This window comes from Brachycentrus maculatus, unplaced genomic scaffold (genome assembly GCF_059751285.1).
Source record: "Brachycentrus maculatus isolate JH-2025_06_01 unplaced genomic scaffold, ASM5975128v1 h1tg000564l, whole genome shotgun sequence".
Classification (NCBI taxonomy): Eukaryota; Metazoa; Arthropoda; class Insecta; order Trichoptera; family Brachycentridae; genus Brachycentrus; species Brachycentrus maculatus.
Genome location: NW_028281307.1, coordinates 176,542 through 192,500, shown reverse-complemented (window position 1 = coordinate 192,500; position 15,959 = coordinate 176,542). Strand labels below are relative to the sequence as shown.

At 32.9% G+C, this 15,959-nt stretch overlaps 1 protein-coding gene across 3 annotated transcripts in view; it reads right to left on the bottom strand.

The window, feature by feature from the left end:
* The window catches only part of osy (ABC transporter oskyddad), a 53,233-nt gene that overhangs the window by 20,054 nt on the left and 17,220 nt on the right, over nt 1-15,959 (bottom strand). The gene's annotated exons all lie outside the window — the stretch shown is intronic.

Genomic DNA, 15,959 nt, shown 5'->3' with positions numbered 1-15,959 from the left:
AATTAAACAATACCTTTTCTTCAAAATGCAAAAACAACACTCTCTGCCCTATAGCGGGTAAATATTAAGTTAAAAATATGCCGCTTTTGCTGGGATATAGTACATTTTCTAGGCATTCCAAAAACATGCACAACTGAAAATTTACGATTTTTGATTTTTGACGTTGTTGAAAGGAGTGAGCGATATGACTCATACTTTTGAAGCGTCAAAGGCGTTCAAATTCAACCTTATATTCAAACTTATAAACATAAACTGTCTTATAAAATTATAACTATAACGATTTTATCGGTAAATATAGTACATGTAACTATTACGCACGTATTTTATAGAGTATTAGGAGAAAAAAATTGAGAAGTATGGTTGTAAATCATGAGTAGAATTGTGAATGCGTAGAGTGTAAAAAGTAATAACTTAACCAGCCTATGACAGATCATAAGCCTTGAAAAAACCCAGACTTCCATATTCTTCTTTATCTATATAGAAAAAAAAATAACCCTTTTCCGCACCCCAATGGTGCATAGGGCACTGTGTCATATAAACGCAGTGTTATCTTGATCGTTTACACATGAAGGAAGGGTGATCAGCCCTCCGCTTCAGGTACCAGTCCATGGTAATATTGAATAAATATTACAGTGAAAAAATCACTTATATTTATTTTACCCCCCTTGGGAATCGAACCCGGGACCTCCAGAACGGTAGCCGAGTGTGCTGACCATTACACTACGGAGGCGGACAAAAATCTATATATCTATATAGAGCTGTCTATAAAAAGTATAAATTCAGTCAATTTCAATATTGAAAAAAGTATAAAAATACTTCTTAAAAAATCCGATTTTTTAAAAATTATTATTTGTAAATTTTTAGTATACTACATATATATATTGTAATATCCTTTTGGTAATGACGCATGCAATTTTCTGAAGGTAAGTGTAATGTATGGGTTTAATTACATAACGATAATTACATGGACTTGCCGACATTTCCCAATGCGTTGCGATATATGACTTCAAGCGTACATACACATGTGAGTCAGAATGCTAAATATTTTCGACATATGGATAATACAGGTTCTAGTAATCAATCAAGCATCTTTAACGCCAGCATATGATAAATCGCAACATAATTTTCTTTAAACCCAGGTACAAACATATGGATAATACAGGTTCTAGTAATCAATCAAGCATCTTTAACGCCAGCATATGATAAATCGCAACATAATTTTCTTTAAACTAACTGTATTGAAAAAAATAAGTTTTTCTTCGTAATAAATATATGATTTTTAATAGAAAAGAGTTTGGAAGGTGAGGTGTTACGTGTGACATATGGACTTGATTATGCCCTATTTACAACTATAAACTTTTTTCAAATAGAGAAATATTTGTGTGTTTTATTATTTGCCTAAATATTTCATTTCATACTATTTTTGTGAGTCTAAGCAGCTCATTATTAGAAATAGGTATCAAATTGTGGTTGAGTGGGTTCGAACCGAGAAACTCTGACTTAAGAGTCCGCGATACTAACCATGGGACCACAACCCGATATTTTCTTACTTCAGTCGTTCGTTTCATTAGCTAAAAAAATTAAAACATATGTATATTTACTTGTCATAGGTAAAAAAAACAGGGCAGTACATGTTGCAAGACACAAGATTGACTCCTAAATTTTTAATATAGAGACCTTGGGAGAGTAAAAAGAGGCGTCTGAAGACCTCAAAAAAGATGGTCTGAGGATATAGCTTCGCTGTAGCAGCCACTGACCGAAAAAATAAAAGGATATGGAAGAGACCTATACCCAGGAGTGAAGGACAAATCGCTCACTCCTTTCAACAACATCATACATCAAAAAACTTGATTTTTCAGTAGATCGTTTTTAAAGTTTAAAAATATAATGAAATGTATTAAAAATAATTATCAAGCTACTTATTGAAATTTTTACTGTGCAACAGATCTTTTTAGGTAAAACTTGAATGTTTTTCTCCATTTGAAAAATATTTAGTTTATTTAAAAAAATAATTAAACAATACATTTTCTTCAAAATGCAAAAACAACACCTTCAATACATTTTCTTCAAAATGCAAAAACAACACCTTCTGCCCTGTAGTGGGTAAATATTGAGTTAAAAATATTCCGCTTTTGCTGGGATATAGTACATTTTCTGGGCATTCCAAAAATATGCACAACTGAATATTGACGATTTTTGATATATGACGTTGTTGAAAGGAGTGAGCGAAATGACTAAAGAAGAAGGTTTAAACACCTATTTTAAGTGTATATAAAATAAAAAAGCGGATATTTGAATGCTATGTTGTTTTAAAATCAGGGAATCAATTAAGGAGATTCCAAATTTAGACCTAACGAAGAATTGCATTTTAATTGATATACATTATTGAAAGCTATCCCACCGCATGCCCAGATCTGATACAGAAGCATTTAGCCTTCCTGACAGATCTGCTCTTGCTAAGCAATTTTTTTAAGCTAAGTTTCGAAATTTATTCTGTAAATTCACAGTAAAATCGGGATACAATTTTATATTGTTTCACATTTTCAATAAATTGATATAGATTAGTAATATTTTGTAAATGGTGTATAAGAAATATGAAAGAATGTCGAGTTAATTGAACAGGAAATCATGATTGAGTATGGAAAACACGCCGGCAAAGAGAATAATCCTTGATATCCTTAAATAAACTTTGATATCCACACAATTAATTATATTTTATTGAATGTGAATTAATTAACCCAAACCTTCAATCATATTAATTGCACATTTTCTATGATGGTTGATCATTGAAATTAAATATATTGTATTCATAACGATAGCATGTTTCCTGCAATTTTGCTGAATAAAATGATTAAATGTATTAAATTATATATGTATTTATAATAATGTAGACAGAGATTTACGATAACGTCGACTTACAGAGATGGATCTAGAAATTTCAATCCCATAATATCACATAAGTTACAGAAAAATATTTTGTGTTATCACTGATATATCGCCCACTCCTTTCAAGAACGTCATAAATCAGAATACTTGATTTTTCAGGAGACCGTTTTTAAAGTTTAAAAATATAATACAATGTTTTAAAAATAAATATCTAGCCACTTATTGAACTTTTTACTACGCAACAGATCTTTTTAGGTAAAACCTGAAGATTTTTTCTCCATTTGAAAAATATTTAATTTATTTCAAAAAATAATTAAACAATACCTTTTCTTCGAAATGCAAAAACAACACTTTCTGGCATGTAGCGGGTAAATATTAAGTTAAAAATATGCCTCTTTTTTCTGGGATATAGTACATTTTCTGGGCATTCCGAAAATATGCTCAACTGAAAATTGACGATTTTTTATTTATGACGTTCTTGAAAGGAGTGAGCGATATGTTTATACAATAAAACAACAGTTTTATAGTTTTATTTTTACCAGTGACCAGATTTTGTCACTGGTCAAATAAAAAATAAAAAAAACTAAATACTTGATTGTTGTTTTTTATAAAAAAATATAGTTCTACCAAGAAATGTCAGTACAAAATGTTAAAAACATGATATACATATTTCAAATATACATTTTCATTCAAACCTTTATCCGCACCCCAATGATGCATAGGGCACTGCATCATATAAACGCAGTGTTATCTTGATCGTTAACACGTGAAGGGAAGGTGATCAGCTCGAATCATATTGTCTCGAATAGATCAACCAGAACCTAAAATCTGGTGGTGTAAAAAGTCTACTTAATCGGAGGGCATGTAGACTTGATGTATGTATACCTACGCAAAGAAGCTAGGAGTTTGTGTCAGGACAGAAGAGTGTGGCGTTATATTCTCTCTTCCTACCCTGCGAGAGAACTGTGTGATGCTAGGAGTAGTAGTAAGGTTGATAGAAAAAAGTAGGAGAACAAGACCGCTGCCTTTCGGCACACCACTGGGCGCCATGGATTCGATTCGCCTCTGTGGTCTGGTAATAGGGCCTTCCCCAAGGCTGCCCTTGCATTCTAATGCATCGTATTTCCCTTGAATCACACAAGATACTCGGATGTAGATATATACCTCTATTCTACAGAGAAATAACGACTCATTTTTAACATGACGAGTAACATATCACATGCATACATCTATCACAAGTATCCATTCTGTTAATTTTCGTAATGTATCCTTTGAATATCTCGCGTGCTTAACGTTTTATAGAGTAAGCCATGTGAAACGAATGTGTATGTATAAATGCATACACGAATGTGGAAGAGGCGAAGAATGTTCGCGATGATAGAGTGGTTTTATTTATTGTTTCGACATTCACTTTGTAGTAAGACACGATTATGTTTTAAACGAGAACGGTAGTTTTTTACCACTTGAGTTATATTTATTTTTAACAACTATTTTTGGAAGCTACATATGCTTCCATCTATGGGTGGTAAAAAACTGAGTGGTATGGCGTCCTATTCTCTCTGCCTACCCCTGCAGGAAAGCGGGCTGTTAGTTAGTTAGTAAGATAGTTAGTTTGGGAGTAGAATATTGGTAGCGAGGAACCGTTTAATCTGTTTATTTTGTATGAACGTCTCATAGCAAGGTATAATTTTGAACAAGTTTTGTGAATTCGAGCAATGATGAAGGTGAGATTTGTATTTAATATTTTATTTATTTAAAAAATATATTATATACATAAGTCATATATTTATAATATAATATTCCAGAAGAGTAAATTCCATTTCTAATTTTGGGACATGGGATTAAGGTTAACATGACACAAATAAGAAAGTTAGAAAATAAATGATAACAAATTAAACAAAACTAACAACAGGGCAAAATATGAAATATAAAAAAATAAACGGGTATAGTAAATAGGCATATAAAAAAGTAAAAAGCATGTTTAAAGGAAACAAATGAAAAAATATAACTAATCACTCACACAGATATCTTTCCACAGAATATTTTTTCAGTTCATTTATTTTAGATCCCTGAATGGGTTCTATTTTATATATGTCATCCAGCTGGTTAATTTGGGTTTAGGCAATACATTGTAAGGACCTTACTCCAAACTTAGTTGTGTTTATCGGCTCCACATGTATTTTGTTATGTCCTCGTGTATTATACCTTCTCCCTTAGTTTTTGCCTCTACCTCCTTCCCTAAACACCCTCTTTTCTTTGCCTTCCTTATTATCATCAATTTGTAATTCATGATTTTTCTTAATTTTCGAGTAGGTACTATCTAACCTCTGATTCCAAACATATATATATATGGTATCAAATGTTTTGATCAATATAACTAGTTTGTTTTTGGTTGGTTGGAAGATATTGCTTTTTAGCACTAAGCCCGCCAATGTACTTATTTCTTTTGTGTTCATGAAGTTTAAATAAATAAATTTATTAATAACGATAAATTTCTCTCTTAAAAATCAGTTTGGTGTTGCTGTGATTCGTTTTAAACATTATTTTAAGCAACATTTCCAGTGTGTCCAAATACTTGTTCACAAAATCTGGATAAAATAATTCTAGTTCAATTACAGGAGTTATTTTCATATTATTTTTTATTATCTCACCAATGGATTTCTCAAGTGAAGTTCTAGTGATTCAAGAATAATGTTTCAAAATTGGTTCATATACATAGAACTTTCAAGAATTTGAGTAGTGTGGTTGTCAATAATGGGTAGAATTGGTGAATGTTACACGTGTGTAAGGTGATCACTTAAAGCAGCCTATGACAGTCGTCAGCCCCGTAAATGCCCAGACTTCCATATTCTTCTTCATCTTTGATGAGATGTCAAAAAATAATATTTTTTTAAGCATTTTTTTGTAATCTCATATGTTGGTAGAATGTCAAAAGGTAGTATTGTTGGGTAATATATCCACAATAAAACAAGGTTTTTTTGGATTGAATTCTACATTTATTTATGTATATCTTGATACGTGACGCGTTTCGTCTTCTTAGCACATTATCAAACACAATGTGTTTGATAATGTCCTAAGAAGACGAAACGCGTCACGTTTCAAGATATATATATATATATATATATATATATATATATATATATATATATATATATATATATATATATATATATATATATATATATATATATATATATATATATATATATATATATATATATATATATATATATATATATATATATATATATATATATATATATATATATATATATATATATATATATATATATATATACATAAATAAATGAAGAATTCAATCCAACAAAAACCTTGTTTAATTTTGGATATATTACCCAACAATTCAATATGGAATTCTACCAACTGTCTGCAGTTACAATAAAAAAGGTATTATGTTAGTGCTCAAATAAACGCCGGATTACTAGGTTGGATTACTCTTGTCTATCTAACCGGTGTTCTGTCTTGCAACAAGTTGAATAATGGGTATTTCGTGCTAAGGCTCAGAGATCTAGACCTTGGCGTAATCGAGTCATTAGTGTGACACTGTTATCCATTGCAAATATTGCATCCATACGTTATTTTCCATGCATACAATACATACTTGTAAAAGTTCTTAGTACATACGCAAGTTGATCGTCGCCGGATCAAGTGCTTGATTTACAAATCGACGTGGATAAACATTTGAAAAAAAAATGTTTGAACCGAATTGAAAAGTCACCGTTCTGCCCATTTTCGGACATCCATATTGCATAAATTCTCGTAATGTAGTACGCGTATTAGAGATTGCGTTTCAAATTTGGCTTTGTAACAAAAAGCTTATGCATAGTACTCACGATAGAAGTGAAACTTCTCAAAAAATACATAAAAATATAGAGAAACACGCATAGAAAGAGAGAGAGAGGATTTCAAAAGAAATACAACAATACACTATAATATAATTTGTTTTTAAAATATTTTGTTTATTTAATATTTACACCGTCAAATGGTATTTCAATTCGGAACACAGATTTAATAGTTTGTAATAACTAATATATGATTTACGTATATTTCCGAGATAACGAGAAAAAAATGCATCGATTTTAGTTTCAGATTTTATAATTATTTCGTTAATTATAATAATAAAACCCTTATCCGCATCCCAATGGTGCATAGGGCACTGCGTCATATAAACGCAGTGCTATCTTGATCGTTTACGCATGAAGGAAAGGTGATCAGCCCTCCGCTTCAGGTACCAGTCCAGGGTAATATTAAATAAATATGACAGTGAAAAAATCACTTATATTTATTTTACCCCCCTTAGGAATCAAACCCGGGACCTCCAGAACGGTAGCCGAGCGTGCTGACCATTACACTGCGGAGGAGGACAATTATTTCGTTAGGTTGGTTAAAACACAGTAATAAATATTACTTACGCAATGTATGGTATCTCGCTGTTCATATATAGCGTCTGACGTGTACATCTACAACGCGCGCATGCGCGACACTATCTTATTCTATCACTCTGTATAGTTGTGTATACATCGATCTCTTTTGCTCCACTGCCGTAGAGTCGGAATGTATAGCTCTCTAGCTCGTTCTCTCCACGGTTCAGGTGCAATAAAACACTTTGAACAAAGTTTTTTTTAATAACAAATGTTGATGCCAAATGATGAAAACATTTGGCTTCAACATTTGTCAATAAATAATAACTTTATTTTAAATTAATGACTTTACTTTAAATGACGAATACCTTCAGACATCTTCAAGTGTCAACTTCAGTTTCAGTACGCTCAAAGTTATTTTGTGGACTTATTGTCATCTTACGAACTTATTGAGGAAATATAATTCAGGATTCGGACTTTGCATACAAATAATCGAGTCTCTGCTCAATAAAAGCTTTCCTCGATCCAACGTAAATGGCTGTTGTGAACTCATATGTACAGTATCACAACATTGCTCGATAAGTATATCTAGGAGCTCCAAAAGTGTGGTTGTCAATATGGGTAAAATTGGTGAATGTTACACGTGTGTAAAGTGATCTTGAGTGTATGATTTTGAGATAAATGTTGTAGACAGGCTTAGTTGATTTAAAAATGGCGATTCGCTCAAATAAATTAAAACATGGTAAAATTCGCGCATTAAAAATTTCAACATAATAATATTAATATGTGTGTCAATGCCAATATTGGAACAAAGGAAAAAACAGGAAATAAATGATTTTATCAGCATATTTGTAATAAGACAAAAATTATTAATACTGACGGAAGTTCACTTTTGGAAGATAAACATAAAGTAACAATTTAATTGAAGACTTTGAGACAAGAACAACACATGTATCAAAACCTGTTTTTTTTTAAAGCAGACTGTTGAAACCAAATATCTGTGTTTACATATGACATAGCACAAGCTATTATCACACCTTTGAGGGACATAGGATTATTAAAAAAAAATACTCCGTATTTTACACATGTCGCTCACTCCTTTCAACAACGTCATATATCAAAAATCGTAAATTTTTAGCTGTGCATGTTTTGGGAACGCCCAGAAAATGTACTATATCCTAGCAAAAGCGGTATATTTTAAAGTTAATATTTACAGAAAGTGTTGTTTTTGCATTTCGAAGAAATTCATTCTCCAGCCCATGGGGATCGAGAGGAAGGTATTGCAGTTTGTCAGCTCATCTTTTCCCCGCTCCAGACTCAGCCCACTCGACGTCCCGAGAGCGATGGACGAAGTTTCATAATATTTATTTTTTGTGTGTAATTATCATCATCATCCTCTTATTATTACTATCCAAGTCTTTATAAGCGCCCTTGAAGTAGTATTTTGCGAAAATGGCGCCATGCAAATTATGCAAATTATTATTATTATTATTATGTCGGGCTGTGGTCCCGTGGTTAGTGTCGTGGACTCGAAGTTAGAGTTTCTCAGTTCGAGTCCACTCTACCACAATTTGATACCTATTTCTAATAATAAGCCGCTTATGCACACAGAAATAGTATGACATTGAAATATTTGTGTAAATAAAAAAAGTTTATAAATGAAAATAAAATAAAATATTCAGTTTGCGAGCCGCAGTTTGCCAACCACTGTGCCATTGATGAGGCCGTCGTATCGCAGTGGATAGGTTCTAGAATAGCCCCCAAACTAAGACTGAAGATCCAAAGCTATTTGATTTTCCTTTGTATCGCTTATTCCATCATCTTCGCAAAACATTTTTGCATTTTAGCCACTTAAATTTACGAATGTTTATTCACTTGAACAAAGATTGCTCACATGACGTCACGCTTTGGTTGAAGCAGTGTTTCCCAACCTTATTTGTGGAGGTCCTCACCAAAACGTTACATTTCCATTGCAAATGATTTCAAGAAATTCGGTATGTATCACTCAACTTTGGGTGCTTTGCCAAATAAAAAATAAATAAAAAAGTAATCAGGAATTCTAGCATGTATAATTGTTACGTTTTGGTGCAATTTAATTATATTAACATTAATATGATGTGAAAACGTATCGCTCACTCCTTTCAAGAACGTCATAAATCAAAAAACTTGATTTTTCAGGAGAACGTTTTTAAAGTTTAAAAATATAAAACAATGTATTAAAAATAAATATCAAGCCACTTTTTGAGCTTTTCACCGTGCAACAGACCTTTTTGGGTAAAACCTGAAGGTTTCTTCTACATTTCAAAAATATTTAGTTTATTTAAAAATAATTAAATATTACCTTTTCTTCAAAATGCAAAAAGAACACTTTATACCCTGTATCGGGTAAATATTAAGTTAAAAATATGCCTCTTTTGCTGGGATATAGTACATTTTCTGGGCATTCCGAAAACATGCACAACTCAAAATTGACGATTTTTGATTTATGACGTTCTTGAAAGGAGTGAGCGGTATGTGATATTTTTTATTACTTTAATATGTTTTTCTTCTTTTATTAACGGTCGTAGCCGATTTGTACATAATATATTGTATGTATACTTTATGATAAAATAATATTTTATCTTTTTGACTAAATTATTGGTTCAAAAATTAATTTTTATAAACAAGGATGAATTTTTTTTTTATTTTTTTTTTTTTGACTTGCTTATTAATGCCCAGACTTCCATATTTTTCTTCATCTTTGATGAGATGTCAAAAAATAATAATACGAAAATAACTCCTGTAATTGGAGATAATCCAGATTTTGTGAACAAGTATTTGGACACACTCAAAATGTTGTAACAAGGATGAACGTAATATAAGACAAGGAATTATGCATTGGCCTAAAATGTTGTAATTATTAATGCTTTATAGTTAGGAAGTGACATATTCCAGATATCGATATGGCGGCGAAATCATTGCTGAGGTTTTGCATTCAGTGTATAGGAGTATTGAATCCAGACACTGTCCGGCTGTTATTAGGTACAATAAAATATACTATGTTTGATAGAAATGTGTGCCTGCTTCATTGAACATAGGCGATCAAAATTTGAAGCAATTGTTGATAATGCTCCTCGCATATCTTCGTTGATCGTCCTTCAATATCAAACCCCTTATCCGCAACCCCATGGTGCATAGGGCACTGCTTCATATGAACACAGTGTTATCTTGATCGTTTACACACGAAGGAAAGGTGATCAGCCCTCCGCTTCAGGTACCAGTCCAGGGTTATATTGAATAAATATTAGAGTGAAAAAATCACTTATATTTATTTGACCCTCCCTGGGAATCGAACCAGGGACCTCCAGTACGGTAGCCGAGCATGCTGACCATTACACTACGGAGGCGTGCTCTTTATTTGATAGTAGTCAGAGTCGAAAATCCCAATTGTTATCTTTACAAAACTAGACGTTTTTTTTCTGCGGCAAACCAATTAATCACCACGGTACACCTGTGTGCCGCGGCACACACTTTGCGGAACACTGGATTAAAGGATACTTTGAACTCACTCCATAATGACCATAGTGCATTTTTTTCTCGATCACGTCATCAAAACTTTGCTGTTGGCAATGTCGTTATAAGTACGTCGATATTGTTTGCATGTTAAAACGAAATTCTAAGAAATACTATTATACTTCAATATGTACTCATTTTTAATGACACTGCGGAAGATACAGAACGAAGTCTACCGAGCTCTCAATTTTTCCGGGTATGGATAAATCGGAACGCGGATTATCCGGAACGTTTCGTGTTAAGTACAAACACATTTTTAAATGAGATAACCAGCGAGTGTTTTTGCCTAGAATTTTCAGTCAATAATTACATGAAATTATAGTAACTTTAAACATAAAGAGTAAATCCACTCACGAGTAGGCATAGGCTATGAAACCCAAAAAGTTTAAGCCTAAGTAGGGTCATGATAAGCGATGTTGCATAAGCCGTAGCTAGATTTCAGAGTCACTTGGACGTTAAGTAATTAAAAAAAATATATAACCGGTGAAGCCTATATCTTTGCAAAGCTTATCTGCCTCAGATGAATGTGCGGTGAAACGATGTACGACAGAAGTTCAATTGGTGAAATAAGGAATGATTGCAGAACTGAGATACGCATTATCAATAAATTTAAAAAGAATGCGTTGAGATGGTTTGGACGTGTAAAGCGAATGAATGAGGAAGAAATGGTAAAACAAATTTATGGAGTGAATGTTATTGGGAAAAGGAGTAGTGGAAGACTGTGAAAAACTTGGGATGATCAGGTATGTCATATACTTAAAAGCGGTTAGGTCAGGAGTCCAAATAATCGAGGAGATGCATGAATCTAGAAGAAACGAAGAATGTTTGCAAAGACAGAGTGGTGTGGCGTTCTATTCTTTCTGCCTTCCCATGCGGGAAGTGGCATGCTGTTAAGTTAGTTATCTAACATATCTGCAGGTTAGAGAAAGATAAGATAAGGTTAGAAATGGAAAATATGTAAAAAAAAATACCTCTGAAATATCCATTATTGTGTAGATTTTTCCTTAAAACGAAATGTCTGAGTAAGTTTTTTCCCTGTACGTACGTGGACTGTTCAATTTATACGTAGACTGACGTCATAAAGCAAAATGTAGTTTATTTAGAAGTAACATGTCTGTGTAAGGGGACTCAAGTGTTCACACACTTATCACAACGGTGTTTCCCCTTTTAGAAACAGTCCTGGAACTCTTTTTGTGTGATGTCCTTCAGCTTCTTCGTCGCATTTGCCTTAATCTCGAGAATCGTCTCAAATCTTCTTCCTTTCAAAGATCTTTTGAGTTTGAGGAACAAGAAGAAGTCAGGAGGAGTGAGATCAGGTGTGTAGGGTGGGTGGGGAAGAACAGTGATCGAGTGTTTGGTCAAAAGCTCACGAGTTCTAAAACCTGAATGGGCTGGAGCGTTGTCATGAGCGTTATTGTTATTAGCTTCAGCCCACTCAATTTTTTCGTATTTATTTTGAATGTACCAATTTTCTTAGCTACGGATAGATTGATTGTGACAGGAGGCATTTGTGACCCAAAAACGCTAGCCAAGCTGAAAGGAAAGGTCAACCAAACAAATTTTTAGAACCGCACTCCTCTGTGGCTGCGAATGCTGGACAATGTACATATAACGCCTACTCTAGGCAACTAGAAACTGCTGAAATGCGAATGCTTAGATGGTTAGCTGGAGTGTCCCTTAGAAACAAAATAAAGAGTGCACGCATTCGTGGAGGCCTGGGTGTGACTGACTTCAATAGTTAGATAGATGAAAGACAATTGGGATGGTATGGGCACATAGGACGTAGAGAACCTGAATATATTGTAAACCAGGTGATTGCTATGGATCTTCCTCGAAAGACATCTAGAAGAAGACCAAAAAATTCATGGATGCTACAGAAAGATAACATGATTCGGAGGTATGGCCTAAGTGACGTTACATATGATAAAAAGACCTACAACCTGACGATGAGGAGACCTATCTCCAACAGTCTACAAAGACGATAAGTTGGTATGGAGCTAGGAAGAAGAAGGATATAGTATTTGTATTTTGCATAGTATCACATATTCATAAACAAGTTTATAGGTACTGAATTCAATGGCTACTCTACCGTATGAAGTCAGGTACAAAATCTGCGAAAGTAGATATTGATGCATCGTACTTCAATATGATATATAGGTACATCAAATAATAAAATAATAAATAGAGCGTGCAAGGTCGTTCTGAACAACTGAAGCAAATAAATAGGTACCATACGCAAGAACTCGAGTAAACACACGACTTAATAAGTACCTACCCATAATGTTAAATGTGTACTCAGTACATTCTGCAGCAGTGAACACCTACTAGAATGCATTGCAGAATCCACCAGTGCCTTGCGTATCAAATGTCATGACCTAAGTTCGGCGACATTGAACCGGCTGTTATGGCTCAACCGCTGTGCAAGTTCTCTTAGAAAATTGTTGTATTTTACCTAGATATTATATTATATTATACCCACATTAAATTATATTCTTCATATTTTTTTTAAGCATAAAATTTAATATGCTTTGTAGCGTAGATACACTTGCAGTCAACTTCGTTCTACCAGATGTTAGTTTGGTGTTTATTGCACCATTAAAATATTTTTTTTTTTGAAACGCTATCATTTTTTAAAAAAACTAGTCAAATTGAAAATGATATTTTCAGGCGTCTCCTAGTATGCAAAATATATGACAAATCTTAAATATATTTTATGATGGTTTTGATAATAATAACTAACTATTTTCAAACATGTCGCCGACAAAGTAACATTTACTAGATCTTTTCAATTGAAGCATAAATATGACTACCTAAATATTTATTGATCTTGGGTGGAATTCTGATTGCCACACGTTTATAAAGTGATTACTGAAATCAGTCTATGACAGGTCGTAAGCCTGTAAATGCCTATACTTTTAAATGTGTCTTCATCTATATTGAGATATCAATAAAACAAATATAACTTTCAAGTGGAAAAAAAACATATTATTGTAATAAAAAAAATTAGACACACTCAAAATAACGGAAAAAAAAATTTATACAGATATTCAGTAATGCTGTTAAAATTTGACTTTGTAACAAGAAAACCATACAAGAAAGAGATTAGACTCATCTTCGACCCCTGTATCAAGTTCAAATAATCATAATATCTGGTAAATGCTCAACACTCAGCACTCATGTATCAATAAAAAAATCTTGATGTTTTTTTTACTGTTAACAGTGGTAGGCACTATCGAACTTTTTGCAGCACGGCGCAATAAAGTTCTAGGAGGCGCTGAAACTCACTGAATCCATTCTCTGCACGGATTGAGTAATGCCTATGTAATGCCATTCCATGTCTTGTTCGTACTCGTAATTTCACCCAATAATTACTGTAGCTCAGCTAGTATTTTGTTGTCGCTAGGCATCATTGTAAGATTAACATCGCTGTATTGATTTAATTATCTCCATTAATATTGTAATTGGCACTTTTTAATTGGCATCAGTGCATGGGAATAACGAAGTGTTGATTTTCTCAAGTACCTGAAAATCGTCAATTTTCAGTTGTGTATGTTTATTGGAATTGGAATGCCCAAAAAATGTTCTATATCCCAGCAAAAGCGGCATATTTTAAACTTAATATTTACCCGCTACAGGGCAGAAAGTGTTGTTTTTGCATATTGAAAAAAAGGTTTTGTTTAATAATTTTTTTAAATATACTAAATATTTTTCAAATGGAGAAAAAACATTCAGGTTTTACATAAAAAGATCTGTTGCACAATAAAAAGCTCAATAAGTGGCTTGATATTTATTTTTAATACATTTTATGATATTTTTAAAGTTTGAAAACGATTTCCTGAAAAATCAAGTTTTTTGATATATGATGTTGTTAAAAGGAGTGAGCGATGTATGTGGATTACATATCCTAAATAGTTTGAGCAGGCAAACACGATTTCAGTAAGTATTCCAGTTGAGAAATCAATGTTTTTTTGTTGTTTTAACGTCAATATGAGATTTCAGCTAATATTTGAGTCATTTCAGATATTTAAGTCTCATCCATAATATTTTTGACCCGCACATTTCATGAGATGTGGCAGGAATAAAGAATGAAATAGAAATTAATGAAATGAAAAACCCATCTTATGATTTTAAGTATATGAAAGAAGATGAAAATCTGAGCACCTGGGGCTTATTTTGTTTTAAATTTGTGTTTGTCCCCTGCTTATATATATAAATATGAGGTAAATTAAAAATATAAATTTTTACAATATAAATTACATAGAGTGTTTTCAAAGACATATTGTTTGGAAATCCCGGGGCTTTAGACACAGTTTTTGTAGTATAAAAAATTGTTTTTTTTTTTCGAAATAAATATATGGGTTTGAAGAGAAAATACTTGTTGAAAGGTGAGGAGATAAAAAAACCATAATAATATTTTTTAAATACATTTTCTTAGAACAAATCATATTCCAAAATATATTCTTAAAAAAATGTGTTCGGAGACAAAATTGTGGCCACTGCGCGGCCAATAGCTTAATAAATTGGATGTTTGCGAGTCTCCCTTTAATGTACAATACGTCGGACACAATGGTGAACGTTACACAAGCAAGTAAAGTGATCACTCAAGCCAGCTAAATGCTAGGCAATAAGCCCTGAAATGCTCAGACTTTCATATAAAAACGATGGACGCTACTTGGGAAAACTATAATATTTTTCTTTTGTTAAACTTTTGTATACATATTTGTAACAAGGAAATCATAAAAAGGAAAAATAAGGGATTCGGTGAGGTGTGGGCAGAAGGCAGATCTCCTGGCTCCGGAATATACGAGATTGGATGGGGATCAGAACCGTCGAGGCGATGTTTAGAGCTGCCCAAGACCAGGACAATTACTCTCAAGTGATAGTCGACGTCAGGGGGATCTGACATGATACGAAGAGAAGAAGAAGACTAGGAAATATCATCTGTATAAAAGAAAACGACATTTTGAATGAAAAAACGGGTATGCAATCGCAACACTCTGTATAATTTTAATTGAACTGCAGTCTAAACACAAAAAAATGGATCAAGGTACCGCGATAAATAACGAACGTGACTAAGCATAAATTTACTGTAATATTCTTACGAATTCGCCGGGATATGAACCTAAAACAGAAATAAAA